General features: G+C 40.2%; 1 protein-coding gene and 1 long non-coding RNA gene across 24 annotated transcripts in view; one reads left to right on the top strand and one right to left on the bottom strand.

Moving 5' to 3' along the window:
- MAGI1 (membrane associated guanylate kinase, WW and PDZ domain containing 1) overlaps positions 1 to 20,963 on the bottom strand; it is a 677,304-nt gene that overhangs the window by 362,365 nt on the left and 293,976 nt on the right. The window lies entirely within an intron of this gene.
- On the top strand, positions 336 to 9,247 carry LOC116273643. The gene is made up of 4 exons (XR_004181937.1): positions 336 to 770; positions 3,409 to 3,479; positions 6,838 to 6,900; positions 9,205 to 9,247. It is a non-coding gene; the product is annotated as an uncharacterized LOC116273643 (long non-coding RNA).

Genomic DNA, 20,963 nt, shown 5'->3' with positions numbered 1-20,963 from the left:
CACAGTTTGATTCTTTACCCATTCCAGTTATAATTAAGTCATTCAACTGAAGCAGGAGAATACAATGGTTAAGTGCATGGACTCTGGAATCATAATGTCGGGGTGTGAAACCAGGCTCTATCTCCTTGTAGCCTTGAAGGGACCACCTGACTTCTGTGTACCCCAGTGTCTCCATCTGAAAAACAGGGAGAGTAATGGGACCTATCTCAAACATCAGCTATTATCATTTGAGCACACACTATAGCCACAAAGATGAATAAAACATCCTTGAGTTCTTATTACAGCACCACCCACATGGTATTATGTATCTTGTTACATGTCTAACAAGACAGCAGGGGGACAGAGGAACAATTATCAGACAGTCTTCCATTATCTCAACTCTGCCAAACCCTGGTGGCTGGGGCTCGACAACTTAGTGATTGAGAAACTAAGGCTGGCAAGTAGACATGTAGACTCGCCTTTCAACATTCCCTGGCATAGCATGGAAAAGAAGAAATGCAAGGGACTTGAGTGTCACCAGGCTAACAATGCCGAAAGAAAGGAATTAGTGCATCTCCTTCTTCACTTTGCCAGATCCTGGAATAAGTAGCAGCACATTCCACTCCAGCCTACTTAAAATGGGAGCAGCACAGCCTTAGCCGATGATCAAAGACAAAAGATCTGGAAGTTAGAATTTCAAGACTCTCCAAGCTGGTTGCTCCAACGTTAGAAAAGTCTATGCATAACAGGAAAAAGGTGGAAATTCAAATTCTCAAAAAACTTGATTCCAGGTAAGTTAATTCATCATAAAAATAAAGGAAAGAAAGGGAAAAGAGAAACTATTATTTAAAGGGTTAACAGTCTAGTTGCTTCTCAAGTATTTTCTGAAGCCAGCTTAGCAGGGAAAAGTAATATATATGAACATATTCTTGGCAAAGTGAATATAGTAAAGAAATATAAAATTATGCAAAGACTTGTTGAGATTAAATGAATTACTGCTGCATATGAATCAGTCTTTTTAAAAGAAGCTATACAGTATAAAATAGACATAGTCTTGTCATTGATTAGATTTACATTTCCATCTTACTTAAACTATGCCACCTGGAGAATAAGATAATTCAATGCTTTTTTATATAAAATACCTTGGCTTAATATTTCACGATGAGAAACACTGATTTAGAATTAAATTATGACAAAATGGAAGTCTAGGAGAATAGAATATTCAGCGTACGGGATGCTAACCATTCAATCGGGTAAAGATATTGAGTCTCTGACTGTGGATAACTATTGCAAAAGTACATTTTCCTACAGATAAGAAGTAGATTCAGAAACTCTACCAAATCTTTGAAGATCACACAGCAAGGCAGACATATATTGCCCTATTTTTGTGGTTATTGTTGAGGTATCAAGTTTCTGCAGCATTCACAAAGCCCAGAAATCCCTAAGTAATGCCATCCTCAGTTCACTGGTGATATCTCAAAAATGGCTAGAGATAATTATTTTCTTTTACACAAACGGATCCAAAAGAAAGCTGTAATTTCTCTAGGACACCATCCACAAGTGTGCTATAAAGCACAACTTCTCCACCAGGGTTCCCAGAAACACTGATGCCCTCAGCTCTTGGGGACCTGGACAGGGTTTCAGGCACCTGGGGACCTCAGAATGGTCTCTTATCCTACAAGCATCTTGATAGGGCTTCAAATCCCCAGGCAAGTATCATCATTATCTGTTACGGCCATGGCATGCAAAAGACGAGAGGCAGAATGGAACAGATAAAGGGAGATGGATAAACAGGTTGAGTACCCCTAATCCAAAAATCTGAAATCCAATATGCTCCAAAATCCAAAAAATTCCAAAATCTAAAACACTTCTGGTCCCAAGCATTCCAGATAAGGAATATTCAACCTGTAATTCCACACAATATTAACAGGAATTTGGAAGAAAACAACATATATGGGATGGAGAAAATTCTGTGGCCAAATATGTGTAGGAAGTAGTGAGACAAAGTAATAGAAATTTCTTCACTGTAGGATTTATAAAAATTCTTTAACATGCTGATAGAATATGTTAAAAGAATATGATACTGCTGTAATTCAACAGCTTCTCTGACAGCACACTTATTTAAATGGAGTTTTACCAGAGTTCGGAATTCACAGAACACAGTTTGAGAACCACTGCTTTACACATTCAATTTGTGTGACCTGATAAAAGGACTTCAATAAACATTTGAGTTACAATCAATTTGTTATATATATAAACAGGGAGTTATTCCATTTATTTATTTGTTTTTGAGGTAGGGTCTTGCTATGTTGCCCAGGCTGGCCTTGAACTTCTGGGTTCGAGCAATCCTCCAGCCTCAGCCTTCTGAGTAGTTGGGACTACAGGTGTGTGCCACTGCCCTGGCTCTAAGGGAGTTACTCCAAATGACGCTTCCAATGAGGAAGATATTTTATGACAAACTGAATGTAACCTGGGAGACATGAGGAATATATGTGAATGGCGTAAATTAATTCTGTCATTTTATTTCTAAAATATTCCAGATGCATTCATACATTGCTTGTTTCCTTTCCTTTTGTTTCAATCAATAAGTAATTATGAGTGCCTCCTATATGCTCTAGGCACTGGAGCACCCAGTCTCCCTCAGAGAGACAGACAAGACGGATCAACAAGGCAGGCAAGATGGAGCTTCTATTTTCATGGAGGCAGACAGACAACAGGAAAGCAGATATATATATTATTCAGAAGTGAAAATTATGTTATCCTTTTTTTTTTTTTTTTTTTTTTTTTTTTGAGACGGAGTCTCACTCTGTCGCCCAGGCTGGAGTGCAGTGGCACCATCTTGGCTCACTGCAAGCTCCGCCTCGTGTCAGCCTCCCCAGTAGCTGGGACTACAGGCACCCGCCACCGTGTCCAGCTAATTTTTTGTATTTTTAGTAGAGACGCGGTTCCACCATGTTAGCCAGCATAGTCTCGATCTCCTGACCTCGTGATCCGCCCACCTCGGAGGTGCAGGCAACCTCAATGTAAGTTAACATACTGCATTGTCAGAATAGCATTTTCCAGACTCAGGAAGGGTCTGGAAGTCTGGAAGTCTGCTCTAAGGAGGTGGCATAGGAACTGAGTCTGGGAACATGAGAAGGAATCAGTCAAGAAAGAGCTGGGATAGGAGATTCCCATATGAGGCAAACGACAGGAGCAAATGCTTTGAGATGGAAATGAGCTCAGGGAAAACTCAGAACAGGGCGATTGGAGCTGGAGCACCCTGTGAGACACAGAAGGTGGCCTAAGATGAGCTGGAGATGCAAAGAGGGACAGACCACGTGGGATCATAGAGCCCATGGTATGGAATTTGGATCTTTGTCTGCAGGAAGCTGCTCAGCAGTTTTCAGTAGGAAAATGCTATGACATGATTTCTGTTGTTAAAAACAGCTGCTGCTATGTGGGAAACAGCAGGAAGAAAAGCTGAACAGATGAAGAGAAGTAATTCACCCCTAAACATGGTAAGTTATTTCCTCAAACCCCAGGGCCTAAAATTCCAAATCCTGGAGAAATAAGTCAAACTTGCAAACTAGATAGTCATTCAGCTAAGCAAAGAGCAGGTGTTCTGTGGCACAGTTGAACTTTTACCCTTCAAACAGCATTGTCAGAAGAGATACAATCGTCCCAAAAAAAAAAAAAAAAAAAACCACACATTTTTTAAAATATCATTTTGTCTAGGGCACCACTATTCTTAACTTTTTTTTTTTTAACTCTTAAAGGAACTTGGGGATAAAACTTTTTTAACTGCCTAAGCACTATTCCTCTAGTAGAACTTGAGTGTGTAATGAAGCCAATTATTTTTTAAAATAGTAAGGCTTTACTCTGATTCCTAATCAATACCCACATGACATCTCCTCACAAAATGATCATTTACTGTGTTTAATAACTCTTGAGATTAAGTAGAAATGACATGCAGTGAAACCTGATTAATTCTGACCCGATTAAATCAAGTTTTGCAAAAATTTGGACCTGGCATGGTCTGAATCTGTGTTCTGCATTACCCAATAAAAACAAATCTGTCCTACAAATTAGCAGTTAACAAAAAATGGAACGGGGGGGATGATATTCACTCTGAAGAAAACAAGCTATCTAGAAGTATGTTCATACAGGATCAACACACTAATTATAAACTCCTTATCTATTCATGACAGCAGGTCACCCCAAAATCTCTATTACATTATGTAAGCATACATTGATGTTGCCTGCACCTACATTAGTAAACAAACTATATTCATTTAAAAATATTTCCTCGTTGAAAGTTCTCAATGACTTCAGCTAACAATACAGTTAGAGTCAAAATTTGAGGTTGACTAAAATCACATGAAATCACTATTATGAACATTTTGGGTATAATACTATGCACAACAGACAATATAAAACATAAAACATATATATTTTATACAGTCATTTATAGAATTGGTTTTATCTGAATGTCTAAGTGGACTAACTTCCAGCCAAAGGTTTAGAAACAACACTGAATCTAACTCAGGGAAGAGCCAATGCCAATCCTGCTTTACTAAACATTACAACCACTACCCAGCAAGGCCAAATTCCTTGAGCAAATGTGTGTTTGCTGACCCTGGAACCTATCTTTGAGGCTCCCCATCGCTAATGAAAGTGAACTCTACTTCCTGACCTTTTCAGCTGTTCTGGGAATCCAGCCATAACCAGAGTCTCCCAAGAGAATCTCTGAATCTGTCTACCGCACAGCACTGCAGACTAAGCAGCAAACTGGACTAGGTTTTAAAACAAGCAGGTAGCAACAAAAGGCAGAACATTAAAATCACCATGTAATACAATCCTGCTACCACTGATCTTTGGTTATATAAGAAGTTCAGAATGACTTCATTGAATAAAAGATGCTGTATTACTCTCTTTCTGTCACTAAACACTTTGGTGTGTAAAATTAAAAATTGAACATTTTAGTGTTCAATTAAAAATTAAAATTTGGCCACACATACCAAGAGTCTAATTACATTTCTCAGCATCTGTCTTTCTTTCCAGGCCAAAAGAAAATAATATTTATTTAAATAATATTTAGCAGATTGAGACAAAATATACTGCTGTGGAATTGGTGAATATCTCCATTACATCATTTGCCTTTTAGGTAGTTTATCAGTTAGGAATGCTTTTGGCTGCAAATAAGAGAATCTTTGCAAAACAGTAGCTTAAACAGTTAGTGGCTTATTTATCTCACAAAATCTGGAGGGAGGTGATCCCTGGGGTTGCTTCAGCTCTTCAACAATGCTGTCAAAAAAAAAATGGCTTCCACCATTTTCAGCACGTGAATTTTCTTCCCCAAGTCTGTCACCTCATTTTCACAAGATGCTACTGCCTTTCCAAGCAACATAGCCTCATTCAAAGCAGGAAGCAGGAGATAGGGTCAAAATGACTATCTTCATGAGTATCTGTCATTTTTACTGAGAAAGGGAACGTCTCCTACTTCACCTCATGTCTCATTGGCCAAAGCTGGGTCACATATACAACTCTAGACCAGTCACTGTTGTGGCAGAATAGACTGACCAGATTGGCTTAGACCAACCGTGATTCACGACGTATGACCTGGGACAGGTCTGCTTTGCCTGAGATCAAGTAATTGTGCTGACTAGACACAAAATCAGGGGTCTGTTAGTGGGAACAGGACATGCTGCTGAGGAGATAAAGACAGCATTGTATCCCACAAGTATTTCCTAGAATGGAAAGATCTACGGATAAACAAATGAACAAATGGTCGCTAAAAGAGAAAGGTAATAGTTCGTTTTTGTTTTCTCTACAGGCAAAACATTGTGAGAGGCTGAAGTGTTGTCAGAGCTGTAGAATAGAATCTGTTACTGTCTAACTCTCCCCACCCACCAGGTTTTTTTTTTTCTCCTTTTTAATAAGCGAAATGGTTACCTCCATGGCAAGTCTTGCCAAATTCAATGAAAAGAATCACAATGAATCAAGTTACCTCTGGAGGCATCTTCTAGCCCCCAAATTTAGTGACTGGATAACTCACAAGGTAACCACAGTGCAACAGGGCATTTCTTCTAGTTTCCCTGAAGGGTGATCAAAATGTCCTTTTAAAACATATAACTTATACCCCATGATTTAATGAGTGGTATATAAGTAAAAGGCTGAACTTACAAATACTCTCAAGAGAGAAACCCTGTCTTCAGAGTATAAAAGCTTTGGAGCAAATATGGGAATGCTGTTTGCCATGTAAGACATACATAAAGGGAATTTTCGTGTTATGGCTAAAAACACCATCACACAGTCCACCTTAAAACTTGGCTCCAGTTGGGTTAAAACAGAATTCTAACAGCATTTAAGGAAATCTATGGCCAGGTGTATTCACGTCTATAATTCTAGCACTCTGGAAGGCTGAGGTGGGTGGATCACTTGAGTCCAGGAGTTCAAAACCAGCCTGGGCAACACAGTGAAGCCCTATCTCTAAAAATAATAATAATAATAATAATAATAATAATAATAAATACAAAAAATTAGCTGAGCATGGTGGTGCATGCCTGTAGTCCCAGCTACTGGGGAGGCTGAGGTGTGAAATTCACGTGGGCCTGAGAAGTCGAGGCTGCAGTAAGCTGTGAATGTACCACTGCACTCCAGCCTGGGTGACAGAGGGAGACTCTGTCTCAAAAAATTAAAAAAGGAAGGAAGGAAGGAAGGAAGGAAGGGAGGGAGGGAAGAGGTGAAGGAGGGAGGGAGGGAGGGAGGGAAGGAATTTACATGATCATGCATAAATTAGCCATTTTTAGTGCTTTAAATAATAAATGGTGCTCTTAAAATTCAGCTTATAAGCAAGCTGTGCTTATTTATCCCCAGGATTCGAAGACAGATACTAAGAAAAACGTTAAATGTGGATAGTAGCCAGAACTGGAATATAAGGTATAATCTCCATTCTTGCTAAGTTTACAAGCACAGGACAGAATGAGGGTCTAAATTTTAGAAACTGTGACGTAGAATATTGTCAGAGGTGATTATTTGTGGTTCAAATATAATATTGGGATACTGAAATGTCACAATTAATTCTATTTTAAGTATTATGAACATTTTTCCCCTTTAAATTATATAGCTTCTTGGTAGAAAACATTCACGTAGCAATTTAGCAAATTAGCCCCTACTGAACTGTTCAGAAACAAAATGAATTCAATCTCAGCATAAAGAAAGGGCATCAATCTTAGAGAGACAACAGAGTCTAGAGAAAAAAAGCTCCTGCCTCTTTTCAATGTCTCTGTGCTAGGATTGCAGCCCAGGTGTTCTGCACTTAGGCAAAACACACAGACAAGCCAGATTTGACTACTCTCCTTTACAAGACATGAAGACTTGCAAAGACTTTGTACACAAACCCACTTCTCATTAGACTGATTCTTGGGGATACTGACAAGCAGTAACTAGTAAAGAGTACAGCCTCATCCTTCCTGCCACACTTTCCAAGAGCTCCATGTACTCTCAGGATTAGCTATTCGAGAAAAGGAAATAAATGGTTTCTGAATCATTTCACACCAGCATCCTGCCTCAGACTCTCTAACATCAAGCTGCTCTCTACTACCCTCTAGAGGATATCAGCATTACAACAGTAAAGACGAAGAAAGACTGCACGGCGCTTACCTAGAAAACAAGAATGTGAAGTTGAATAGAAGGAGGATTCCTTCACTATAACATACAAAATTCTTTTGCGACTTCTATTTTTAGTATCAACTATCACAACAAAATTATGCAAAAATCCTGCTACAGATTATACATCACAATTAGCAAAAGTTATGCATATCTTCCCTCATTCCCCAAGTCTGATCCACTTCCTGGAGTTCGTACTAACTCAAAGCATTAAACTATATGCTAAGAAGTATCTTTAAGGTCTGGGAAAAAAAAAAAACTATGACTCTGATTCTTGAATTCACTGACGACAAACTCAAATGAGAAAAATGAACTAGCTGTAAAATATCAGGGAATGATGAGGACTGTGGCAAACTGGGGAATCTCCTGCCCCGTTAATGGGGTAAAAATCTATTAAGTTCTTGCTCATTGTCTGGACTCAGGGTTCCAAGATCACTTGTTTTTTCTGTCATTGTTGTGGGATTTTTGTTCCTGTTTGTTTTTTCAGATGGAGTTTTGCTCTTGTTGCCCAAGCTGGAGTGCAATGGCGTAATCTTGGCTCACTGCAACCTCTGCCTCCCGGGTTCAAGCAATTCTCCTGCCTCAGCCTCCCGAGTAGCTGGGATCACAGGCACCCGCCACCACATCCCGCTAATTTTTTTGTATTTTTAGTAGACATGGGATTTCACCATGTTAGCCAGGCTGGTCTCGAACTCCTGACCTCAGGTGATCCGCCTGCCTCAGTCTCCCAAAGTGCTGGGATTACAGGCATGAGCCACCACGCCCAGCTGTGTTTTGAGTTTTTAAATGAAAAGCCAGAAAATTAATTGTATGTAAAAATTTCTGTATTTTAGAATGTTTGAATGACCTCAAAACACTGTACTAAGAAAAACAAATAATGACAATATCTTGAGGATTTAGCCCATCAGAGCAGATATTTCTGCGCTAAGATTTATCTGTCAGTGGCAAATGCGATCCAAGAGAAAAACCAGAGAAGGAAACCTCATCCATCTCTTGCACAATGAGAGTCATCCTATCAAAAAACCATCTGGTTTATAGGGACAGATGTAGCAGATGTGGTAATTTGAAGACTGTTTAAATCTTCAGCCAGTCCCTTCCTTGGATGTTTTATCTTAATCTTGAAACAAAGTGACTATATTATATGGCATATTAAGGAATAAATAAATCACTGCAACCATCCAGGCTATTTCTTCCTCGCCTGCTCAGTCCAGAAGCACAGAAGATAGTCAGATGGACACTTCCAAGAGGGGATGGAAGCAATGAAACCATCTTCACATGTTTGTAGGTGGCCATGTCACTACAGCTGTTGTTAATCCTCTCCTAGGGAAGGGCAATGCAGGTTTGCTGTTTAACACCTAAATTCCTGCTCTAATTCCAAGTGTTACTTTTCTCCATCTTGGGCCTGATTTAAACTCCAATCTACTCCTCCTATCAGTATAATGTCCCTTTCTGAGGTTCATTTATCTTTCTCAAAAAGAAGGACGTCGTCTCAATCCATTTTTCCCATAGCTGACAGACTAGGGGTTGGAGAACAGATTTAGCAGATGAGGATACCAACTCATTTTTCATTTGCAGGTTAAAAACATTGTCTTGGCTGGGTGCAGTGGCTCACACCTATAATCTCAGCACTTTGGGAGGCTGAGGCAGGAGGTGGGAGGAAGGCTTGATCCCAGGAATTCAAGCACCCTGAGCAACACAGGAAGACCCTACCTCTACAAAAATTTAAAGACTTGGCCAGGTATGGTGGCACTTGCCTGTAGCCCTAGCTACTTTGGAGACTGAGGCAGGAGGTCGAGGCAGCAGTGAGCTGTGATCACACCACAGCACTTCAGCCTGGGCAACAGAGTGAGACCCTGTCTCGAAAGAAGGAAAGGACAGGACAGGACAGGACAGGACAGGAAAGGAAAGGGACGGGAAGGGACAGGACGGGGAGGGGAGGGGAGGGGAGGGGAGGGGAGGGGAGGGGAGGGAACTGCCTTATCTACATAACCTTCATTATCATTAGTCAAATCTCTATTTCAACAGCATTGAAAACTCTTTAGTGACTGTTTTCAATTCAAATATATGACTGCTGAAGATTCCTGAAGGAAGCAGAGTTCTTAAAATCTAATAAATGGGCCAGTCCTCTTGAATGTGTGCATGGATTTATTATAAATTTCCAGAGAAGCTAAATCCAGTATCGTATCTAGATAAACAGCAGAAGGGGAGGGGAGAAGAGGGGAGGAGAGAGGAGGGGAGGGGAGGGGAGGAGAGGATAGAGGGGAAGGGAGAGGAGGGAAGGAAGGGAAGGGAACGGAAGGGGAGGGGAAGGGAGGGGAGGGAAGGAGAGGGAAAGGAAGGGGAGGGGAAGGGAGGAGAAGGAAGGCAAGGGGAGGGGAAGGAAGGGAATGGGAGAGGAGTGGAAGGAAGAGGAGGGGAGGGGAGGGGAAGGGAAGGGGAAGATAAATCCTAAAATTATCCTATACATCATTACAATTCACATAAAAGCTTCTCTCTATTAAAAAAGAAAGTACATACCTATGCATACAATTGAGTTACTTGAGAATCTGGCAAAAGACCCTTATTGATTATTTAATAATAAATTACTTCTGAAAGAAACACAAAGCTAAATTTAAATATCTATGAATGTCATTTAACCTCTGAAGATGTTTCATCAAATACATATTGCAATCACGCTGTATTCCTAGCATTTAATTTTTTCCTTGAAAATGAATAAGAGCCATGTAGACTGCTTTGTTTAAAATTTCACTTTATAGATTGCTGTCTGCAAGTGTTCTAATAATAGACAAATGGAAGCAGAAGTTACGTATTTTGGGGGGGGGTTCTTATTTTAAAAGTGGATAAAGCCTGCTTTTAAAAGTATGTCTGTGTGTGTGTGTGTCTCTGTGTGTGTGTGTGTGTACAGGGTATCCACAGAAAACGTAAATATTGGAGGTGATTCCTAAGGTTATGCAAGATGGTGAGACCTACATAAGAACCAATAAGATGAGTGAGATCAACAAGATTCCATTAAGTTGATCTATCATGTAATGTTGTCAACAGATCAAGGCAATCTGAAGCCCCCACAACTGGTCAGACAGCAGCGAATTTGGTATTCACGGCTCTTGCTAGGGATCCGTCCAACCCAGTGAATGATCCTTGAGCTAGTATAAAAATGCAACCCCCAGGCCCCAGAGCAGCACCTCAGTTACCATTATTATCAACAACCTACTGAAGACAAAAAGAAAAGCGACATGTGCTGACCAAGAAGGCTCCACAATTAAAGATTCTCTCTCTGCTAATTTTCACTTACAACAAAAGAAATTGGACATGCCAATACACATATATTAACATTGATGTCTGCTGCCACTCATTAAATGCTTAGAATGTGGCAGGTACTGTATCAAGCAATTTACAGGCACCATGTCAATAACTGAAGCCTCTGTGAGGAACATTCTTATCTCCACAGTCAGATTTCAGAGAGGTCCATAGAGATGAGACACCCTGATCAAAGTTCTACTCTCAGTGACTGCCTGAGCTGCAATCTGAACACACGTCTTCATCTCTAAAGCCAATGCTCTTACCTCCAACAATTAAAGACACTCCAACAATTAAATCACCTAGACAGAGAATTTTCAGGAATAACACTGATATTTTTGAAAGTGAATTCAGAGAGCAGAAGGTTCATTCTCTGTTACCATCATTCAGATCTCTCATGGTTTTCTATGGGTCTTGCCACAAGGGCACTTTCATTTCTATCTTTCTATCATTCTATTTCCAACCTGTAAGAAAAGTTCCCAGCAAAAGTAGAAGCTTCACCTATCTGGGATCTTCCAGTGGTAACTTTTAGATCAATGGAGCTCCAGGTGACAAGAACAGAGACTCCTTTTAAAAGAACACCATTTGTATTAGTCAGGGCTCTCCAGAGAAACTGAACCAATAGAACATATATATAGATATATAAGAAGAAGTCTATTTATAGGAATTGGCTCACATGACTGGCTCACATGAATTTGCCAAGGAGTCCCACAAAATGCTGTCTGCAAGCTAAAGAACCAAGTAAATTGCTGGTATATTTCAATTCATGATGGTATAAACTCCCAATCCAAGGCAGAAGGCTTGAGAACCTGGGGTGGGTGAGGGTTGCACTGGTATAAATTCTCCAGGTCCAGAAATCAAGAGCTCCAATGTCCAAGGGCAGGAGAAGATGGATGTGCCAGCTCAAGAAGAGAGAACAAGTTCACCCTTCCTCCATATTTGTGTTCTATGCAGGCCAGCAAAGGACTAGATGCTGCCCATCCACATTGGTGAGGGCAGATCTTCTTTACTCAGTTTATTGATTCAAATGCTAACCTCTTCCAGAAAAACTCTTACAGATACACCCAGAAATAATGTTTTACCAGCTACCTGGGAATCTCTTAACCCAGTCAAGATGACACAGAAAATTAACCATCTCACTATTAATTTCAAAGACGACTTCATTCCTAGAATATCACAAACACCTTTGTGCCCACCAGCCAGAAATGATTGTTAATATTGTCACACTTGCATCAAGACTTTTAAAATGAATGGATATGGATGGACGGATGGATGGATGGACGGACAGACAGACGGACGGACGGACAGACGGATGGATGGATGGATGGATGAAAAAATCCACTCTAAAATTAGTGAATAAAAGCAACTTCTTCCAGTAAGGAACAAGTCAATGCTTGGAACTAATTAATTTATTCACCAGGTATGCCCTAAGTTAGAATCCAGCAATGTGCTAAATACTGGGGATACAACAGGGAGTAAGACAATGATGTAACACTGTTCCAATACAGGGAAGCAGAGAGCACTGTGGGAGCATGGCAGGTGGTAGCTCACTCACAATCACTGGCTGCCATATGGTGCCAGGTTTTCCAATACTTCCAAGAAGCAGAAAATAAAGATCTTACATGGGTAGGTGGCTGGAATCAAATCACAAAGGCCCAGGCTAATCACATCAAATTACAACCAATGAAAGATTTTAAATGAGGAAGTGAGATCATTAAATTCTACTTTATCAACATTACTCTACCCACATATGGCAAATGGGTTGGCAAGGGTGAAGATGGAAGCCTGAAGTTTCACTTAACCAATTACTGAAAACAACACACACACACCTCTCCACACACACACACACCTCTCTACATGCACACACACGCCATTAGCCCATTAAACCTGCCTCATTAGGACTCCTAAAATCAGATTCCACATTCCCTTACAATATTCTAACTTGAAAATAAAAACTCACTATAGGCAACTAGTGCTGTCAGAGTCCCCCAGTTTTCCTTCCTCTTTGTGCTAATGGCTTTAGGCCACATCTCACTACAGCAGCAAAGTGTTTAAATCACAGGTTTGCACTGACAGTGGCACTCGTCCTATCAATATCCTTAGAGAAGACTTATACAGGCATAGCTCACAGATCTTGTGGGTTCGGTTCCTGATGACTGCCATAAAGTGAATATTGCAATAAAGCAGGTCACACAATTTTTTTGGTTTTCCAGCACATATAAAAGTTATATTTAAACTTTTGCCATCCTCCTGCCTCAGCCTCCTGAGTTGCTAGGACTATAGGCATGGGCCCCTATCCCAAGCCAATTTAAAAAAAAAAAAATTGTGGAGATGAGGTCTCACTGCATTGCCAAGGCTGCACTCAAACTCTTGGCCTCAAGTGATCCTCCAACCTTAGCCTCCCAAAGCACTGGGATTATAAGCTTGAGCCATCACACCCAGCCACAAAAGTTCTTAATGGCCTCTAGAATGGTAAATTGTTTCCAGAAGGTTTTCAACTTACTTTTACCAGATCCACAGAAGAATCACTATCTATGGCAGCTATAGCTTTACAAAATGTATTTCTTAAATAATAAGACTTGAAAGTTTAAGTGACCCCTTGATCCATGGGCTGCAGAAGGGATGCTGTGTTAACAAGCATGAAAACAACATTCATCTCCTTGTACATCTCCATCAGAGCTCTTGGGTGACCAGGTGCCTTGTCAACGAGTAGCAGTAACAATACATTGAAAGGAATCTAGCTATTGTAGAAGCTACAGCAAGGTATCTAGGAGATCAAGCTAAGATAATTGATGAATGTGGCTATACTAAACAACAGATTTTCAGTGTAGATGAAACAGCCTTCTATGGAAGAATACGTTGTCCAGGACTTTCCTAGCTAGAGAGAAGTCAATGCCTGGCTTCAAAACTTCAAAGGACAGACTCAGTCTCGTTAGGGGGTAATAATGTAGCTGGTGACTTTAAGTTGAAGCCAATGCTCATTGACTATTCTGAAAATCCTAGGACTTTAAAGAAGGTGCTAAATCTCTCTGCCTATATATGGAACAACATATATGTGCTCTATATATGGAACAACAAAGCCTGAATGATAACACAACTGCTTACAGCATGGTTTACTGAATATTTTAAGCCCTTGTTGAGACCCACTTCCTCAGAACAAAAAAGATTCCTTTCAATGTATTGTTACTGCTGCTCGTCGATAGTAGAATTACTGTCCCCATTGTACCACTGCAAAAACCAATGCTTGGAATTGTTAATGAGCTTGCCAAGGGTCACACACACAGTAAATTGAGATATTGGGATCTGAACTTGGAAAGCCTGAATCTGAACCCTTTGTTTCTAACAGCCATGCCTACTGCCTATTCCAGAGAAGGTGGACAGGTCAGTGATAAGGGTGTCTGGCTGTAGGACCACACATTATTTTCACATTTTACTGTTAAGGTATCAGGAAAACTCCAGTGATAGTGGGGAGAAAGGATGGAAAACTTAATTACTGTTCATTATTTTGCATCAGTTAAGAAATAATCTACTCTCTCAACTGTTACCAATAGACATTCTGAAAACTTCAGAAAATCTCTATCTGTAAAACTACTGCTTTCAGCCACTAAGGTCAGGTCATGAAAAAAAATATGTATTAAGATTTAAAAATTTTAGGCACATAGTGCTAAGTAAATAAAAATCCAATTATAAATATGTGACTCCATTTTTGTATGCACACACCCATAAACACTAGAAAATATAAACAAAACTGTTCAGTCATTATCTTTGAGATCACTACTTTTCCTTCTTTATGCTTTTCTATCTTTCCTAAGTGTTTCAGATTTACTGTTTTTGTAATGGGGGAAATATGATTCAATGGCAGCTTTGGGGGAATAGTGAGAAGAGTTTAATGCCATTTGGGCTGCTTCTGAAATGTACATTTTGAAGCTCCTTCTACAATCATGCAACCAACATCAAAGACTAGGGTTATGACCACAGAGACCTTGATCAACTGTGGAACTTGTAATTCAATGAAAATAAAAGAGGTTGCTATTATTGATTTTTTTTTTTCTTTTTTTAGGAGTCTCACTCTGTCCCCTAGGCTGGAGTGCAGTGGCATGATCTAGGCTCACTGCAAGCTCCGCCTCCCGGGTTCACACCATTCTCCCGCCTCAGCTTCCTGAATAGATGGGACGACAGGCACCTGCTACCACGCCCAGCTAATTTTTTGTATTTTTCGTAGAGATGGGATTTCACCGTGTTAGCCAGGATGGTCTCAATCTCCTGACCTTGTGATCTGCCCACCTCGGCCTCCCAAAGTGCTGGGATTACAGGCATGAGCCACCACACCTGGCCTATTTGCTTTATTTATTAAGCTACAACATTTGATGAGCACATCTGATGAAACAAGAAGTTCCTGTTGTTGGCTCCTTCAGTTGTGTCAATCTTTAAAATTTATGAAAGAACTTAAAAACCTAATATGGAGTAATTCTATCTTCCTTGAGCTACAATTTGCAGAGTTTTTAAAGAAGTCATGTTGAGAAGACTCCTTTTAAACCATGCTTCTGTACTGGGCTAAGTTAATGGCTTTAATGCTGAGGAATATACCCTAGGATCACACCATGTCATAGACATCAAAGGACGTGTTTCATTTGTGAATAAAATGTATTGCACATCAGCAGAAAGCTTTCAACAAGGAGATTCACACTCTAGAAAATCTACAGACATGGAGATCCAATCCAGGCTGCAGACAGTTAATCCCCACGACCAATTTTAATCACCCATTCATTCAGCGAATAACTAATAAGTGCCAAGCCCTGAACTAGGTATAGCCTAATGAGGACAGCACAGAGGAGGTGCCACCTTGACAGAGTAGGATGTTCGGAATCCACTGGAATGCAGTCTAGAAAATGAATACCACATGGCTTTCATCGCCCTTGCTCACTCACACGGGGATGTGATATTTAAATATATTTATATCAAAATGCTTAGAATTCTACAATATTTAACACTGTATCAAGTCCAAGAAGAACAAAGGCTGTTCTTCAAAGGTTCCTGTTGTTGCATATCAATAACAAAAACAATAGCCACAGCAGGCCTTACTCTGGAGCACTTTCAATGCATCAGGTACGCTGCCAAATATTTCACTTCATTATTTCATTAATTTTAAGAAAAAAATTCTTAGAATTCCTGTGCCCATGTTTTGAGACAATGTATACATCTTTTTCCCTATTATGAAAACCCAATATACCCAGAGCCTGCTTCTCATTTTAATGAACACTTTATTATGTAGAGCAAGGAAGGGCTTCAGAACCAGACACATTAGAATGTGACTTGGGGCTCCACCATGAATGTGTCACATGGGCTCTGGGGCACGCTCTGTGGTGTCTGAGCCTCTCTGTCCTCATCCCTGGAATAAACACTCCAGTCGCTTTTCCCAGAATTCTTCAGAGGATTAAAGGAGATACTGTGTGTGAGAGAATGTGTCTGGGCGTGGCCCAGTATCTGGTGTGGTGCACGTACAACAGCTGACTTTATTCAAGATGCGACCCATAGCCACACTACTTCATGCACTCTCAACCTTTGGCTGAATTCCATTCATATGAATTGTCCTAAGACTCATATCTGATTTCCACAGGATTCTGCTGAGCTGGTAACCTTCTCTTTCCCTGCATCTGTGAAAACCTACAGCATTTGTCATACAGTCAATCAGAATGTAGGAAACAGGCTTAAGAAGATGCTGTTAATTGAAGAAACCTGCTGATCAACAATATGTCTGGGAAATGTTTGTAAACAAACTCTGAAACATCTGTCCACATAAAAGTCTGAAAACAGATATGAAAATTAGCTTTTGAAGAAAGGAGTAAATGGGAGGCAGGGTTAAATAAACTTCATTCTATCAATTGCTTAAAAAAAGAAAGCGACCCTACATGCCTTCTCTCTGCAAAGAGATCTGCATCTTTTCCTGGATGCTAGATACGTCTAGGCATACAAACATGATTCATACCACATCATCTCATTATTACCACTCTTGAGATCACACGTTAAATAATTGAGATCACTTGTTAAAATAAATAATGTATCTTTTTTCCCGTGGTGATAATATTCATATCCTAATGTTAAAAGTTCAGTCCTTTCAAAATCCATTCATTTGCTCAACTTTATATCAAGCTTTTACTATGCGCCTGGTACTATAAAGTGAGGATATAGTCTAGAAGATTCCTGCGTGTTTGTCCACCAAGTTCTTTATATTCCACCGTCTTCCTTCTAAATCATCCAAGAAAAATATCTCTGAAGCAGTCCTCATCTCTGTCAGTATTTAAAATACCTAGGCCACACACGGTGGCTCACGCCTGTAATCCCAGAACCCTGGGAGGCCAAGGCGGGCAGATCACCTGAGGTGAGGAGTTCGAGACCAGCCTGGCCAACATGGTGAAATCTCGTCTCTAATAAAAATACAAAAATTAGCCGGGTGTGGTGGTGCAGGCCTGTAATCCCAGCTTACTCAGGAGGCTGAGGCAGGAGAATTGCCTGAACCTGGGAGGCGGAGGTTGCAGTGAGCCGAGATTGCGCCACTGCACTCCAGGCTGGGCGACAGAGCAAAACTCCATCTCAAAAAAAAAAAAAAAAAAAAAAGTCTAAAAGAAGAGTTTATTCATGTCACTAAGGCTTTTGTTAAAGTAATTATTTTTTTCTGTCTCTAGGGTATATGTAATACATATTCATTTTTTGTGTTGGTTCTCAAGTCTTGAGTGGAACACATTTTAATATAATAAAATAAAGTCTGGGGAAAATTAATTTACACATAAAGATAATACATATTCACCAAGACACCATGATTATGTGTGGACTTTGTTATTCTACTACTTAAAAAAAAGTGAGACTTGACATTCCTTCGTTAGACTTCTAATAAGGGGATGCACTTAGGTGTTTTGTTTCGTTCTTGGTAATGACAATTTCAAATTGCTCATTATATGTCAAATCATATAATGATTTGAGCTTTAGGAAAGGCCAAAAGCTTCATGGGTATCTCCCTAATAGAGAAAAAGAGTGAGAGCTAACTTTTAAAAAGTGCTTCTAACAGGTTGTTCGTGGCCAGGTTTCTTCTAACTAGTTTTCACGTTTCAGAACTAAATGCCCCATATCAGAGAATTTTAGGACCAGAGGAATGGTATAGAATCTATAGATCACCCAATGTCTCTCAAAATATATCCCAGAGAACTGGTTTGCATAGGTCAGACGATGTGATTCCAGAATTTGAACCCCATTACTGGCTTATACCTCCCTCCAAGGGCCCAAAAGTATAACTGGCACATAGTAAATGCTCAGGAAATGTCTGCTGAATAAATGAAATGGGGAAGTCAGCATAACAAGAATAGACTGAGAAAGATTATGGTGGCACTGTTTTAAATGAATAAGTCTGGTTAGAATCAAATCTTAAGCAGCTGACCAGACTGAAGCAAAGGTTCCAATCGTATGGAAACAAGCTTAAGAAAGAAGATTGAATTAAAGAAAGCGAGATACAGACTGTATTATACTACAGGATCCTAACTTAAGTGATAAGAAAGACTCTCAAGAAATGTTTTTGTTTCCTTTTTTTTTTTTTTTTTAAAAAAAAAGGTAAGAAAAAGATGCCAAAGTATTTACAGTGAAATCTCTGAGAGGGGGGATTATGGACAACTGATTTTGTTTTTCCTTTTCAAAAATTACATTAACATATACAAAACAAAATTTGCCCTCTTAATCATTCTTAAGTGTGTATTCAGTGGCATTAATTACATTTACAATGTTGTACAGTTATCGCTACTATCTATCCTTTTCATCACCTGGAAGAGAAATTCTTTAACTATTAGGCAATAAATTCCCCATTCTGTCCCTCCCTCCAGCCCTTTGGCAACCTCTAGTATCTCCATTCTGTCTCTCTGAATTTGCCCATTCTAGGTCTTTCATACAAGTAGAATCATACAATGTTGGTCCTTTTGCATCTGGCATATTTCACTTAGCACAGTGTTTTCAAGGTTTATCCACAAGTGATTTTTTTGGAAAACTATTTTCACATATTTTTTACAAAGGAAATGTTACATAGAGGGAAAACAAGGTTTTGTGTCTCAAATAATGAGTATGATACAGAGAAACGGGAGCAGGAAAAAGAAGGGGCACAGGGCAGAGGACAGACAGTGCCCCCAGAATGGCACAGAGAGCGGTGTCAAGGATGAGTGGTCGATAAGTCAGACTGTACCTCTGAAATCAGCCTAGCAGACAACACATGAGATATAACAAAGATCATCTTGCACAGTTCTTACCACATGATCCAATCCACTGACAAAAATACAGAGCATATTACTTACAATTGGAAGCCCTAACTTCGCAGGCAAGCATATTTTGCATGAGTTGGCAGGTTACAAATGAACATAAGAAGACAGCATCTGTCAAGTCCCTTAGGGAAACCAGGCAGAACCAAATGTAATTCCTTACCTGAAAAACATAAACACATAGCTCATATTAAAATTCAATAGGCAAATTTTATGTCTTTCTTAGTAGTTTAGGCCACATGTCTAATCAATTCTTTTTCTCATTGCAAGCTGCCTATGGCAAGTGGATATTCAACCTTGAGGTAGAGTCTCGCTCTGTGGCCCAGGCTGGAGAGCAAAGGCACAATCTTTGCTCACTGCAACCTCAGCCTCCCAGGCTCATGCAATCCCCCCACTTCAGCCTCCCAGTAGCTGGGATTACATGTGTACACTACCATGCCCAGATAATTTTTTGTACTTTTTGTAGAGACAGGGATTTGCCATGTTGCCCAGGCTGGTCTCAAACTCTTGGTCTAAAGCGATCCACTCACCTCAGCTTCCCAAAGTGCTGGGATTACAGGCATGAGCCACTACATGTGGCCAGATACTGAATTCCTTTTTTTTTTTTTTTTGATGGAGTCTCGCTCTGTCACCCAGGCTGCAGTGCAGTGGCGCAATCTTGGCCCACTGCAACCTCTGCCTCCCAAGCGATTCTCCTGTTTCTGCCTCCCAAGTAGCTAGGACTACAGGCACCTGCCACCTCGCCCGGCTAATTTTTGTATTTTTAGTAGAGACGGGGTTTCACTATGTTGGCCAGGCTGGTCTCAAACTCCTGACCTTGTGATCTGCCTGCCTCGACCTTCCAAAATGCTGGGATTACAGGCATGAACCACCACGTCTGGCCCTGAATTCTTAATTGAATGCATATTTTTCCCTGATTCAAGACTATTTTGATGTAAATGTTTCTATATAGGATGATAAATGCTCCTGATGCAAGTATATGGAATCACTGTATCAAACATAACTCAGAAATAACTATATTACTGACAGCATAATTAATCATTTTTGGGACATAACAATCACATAATCAAATGGACCCTAAAGTCCCACTTGAAATCTCATCCAACCCCGGAATTCACCCATCCTCTTCTTGGGTATCTATCCATTCACTCAGCACATCTAGTGAGCACAAACTATCCTTGCTGATGACATGGAGGGGAAAAGCATGATTCTAGCCATCAAGGGCATCATAATATAATGTAGAAATAAACCATATTCAAGCCTCTTCCCTCTTCACTGGTGAATACCTGGAAAATAATTATATTACTCTGTACTTCCTCTGCCTAGTCAATCCCTGACTCAGTAAGTATATTCAGAACATTTCTCTGTGCTAGGAATACATAATACAGTAGCAAACAGAGCCCCATCTCTGGCCTTGGGGAACTTACAGTCTAGTAGCAAATATAGATATTTTAGTATAAGCACATGTAATGGGAGGGTCAAACAGGGTGATCTAGTATGCGCTAATGAAAGACGCCTTGATGAGGCACATTTAGACTAAGATCTAAGCCAGGTGTGGTGGCTAATGCCTGACATCCCAGCTACTCAGGAGGCTGAGGCAGGAGGAATGTGTGAGGCTAGGAGGTCAAAGCCAGCCTGAGCAACAAAGTGAGACCCTGTCTCAATCACCTAAAGGACGAAGAGGAGTTAAAGGAAAGCGTCATTTAGATGTATGAAAGTGGTTCTCAAACTGTGTTCAGGGGACCC

The sequence above is a fragment of the Papio anubis genome, chromosome 2, assembly GCF_008728515.1.
Source record: "Papio anubis isolate 15944 chromosome 2, Panubis1.0, whole genome shotgun sequence".
In the NCBI taxonomy this organism is placed as follows: domain Eukaryota; kingdom Metazoa; phylum Chordata; class Mammalia; order Primates; family Cercopithecidae; genus Papio; species Papio anubis.
This window is presented reverse-complemented; position numbering and strand designations above follow the sequence as displayed.